General features: G+C 36.3%; 1 non-coding gene across 1 annotated transcript; it reads left to right on the top strand.

Moving 5' to 3' along the window:
- The first annotated feature begins 143 nt into the window (after nucleotides 1-143).
- On the top strand, nucleotides 144-217 carry Trnan-guu. Its single transcript has one exon. It is a non-coding gene; the product is annotated as a tRNA-Asn (tRNA).
- The last annotated feature ends 513 nt before the right edge of the window (nucleotides 218-730 follow it).

The raw sequence follows: 730 nt of genomic DNA, 5'->3' as shown, positions 1-730 counted from the left end.
TTTGGATGCAACAATGGTAGAATATCTACGGAAAGAGTTATCCATCGCTTTTAGTTGTATAACCTGTAAATATTACAATCTACTTCTCAAAATTGTATGTTAACACGTTTCAGATAAGTTGTACGCGCGACAGCTGGAAACAAGTCTGCGTGGCGCAATTGGTTAGCGCGTTCGGCTGTTAACCGAAAGGTTGGTGGTTCAAGCCCACCCGGGGACGGTTATTATTTTTTATCATAATCCTATAACTGGGTTATATGTGTAGCTCACTAAGAAAAGATACATTTGATATTTTTTTAAGTTAATAAGGTCCCCGAGGGCTGTGATATGACCTATTGAGTGCCGCCATCCAAAGGTGTACGACAGGGTTCACTTTTTTGTCCAAATAACTATAAAAACAATGTTTTACGCTTTCAAATTATATCATATTGTTTAAAATCGGATTTGCTGCAAATTATGAACTCAAATATGTAACAAAACATTGCATATTTAAATTGAAATTTGGATGCAACAATAGTTGAATATCTACGGAAAGAGTTATCCATTGCTGTTATTTTTATAACCTGTCAGTAATACAATCTACTTCTCATAATTGTATGTTAACACGATTGAGATAAGTTGTACGCGCAACAGCTGGGAACAAGTCTCCGTGGCGCAATTGGTTAGCGCGTTCGGCTGTACCTAATGTACCTAATGTGGTGAGTGATAAAAAAGATTTTTTTGAGCATTTAAA

This window comes from Mizuhopecten yessoensis, unplaced genomic scaffold, assembly GCF_002113885.1.
Source record: "Mizuhopecten yessoensis strain PY_sf001 unplaced genomic scaffold, ASM211388v2 scaffold700193, whole genome shotgun sequence".
Classification (NCBI taxonomy): Eukaryota; Metazoa; Mollusca; class Bivalvia; order Pectinida; family Pectinidae; genus Mizuhopecten; species Mizuhopecten yessoensis.
This window is presented reverse-complemented; position numbering and strand designations above follow the sequence as displayed.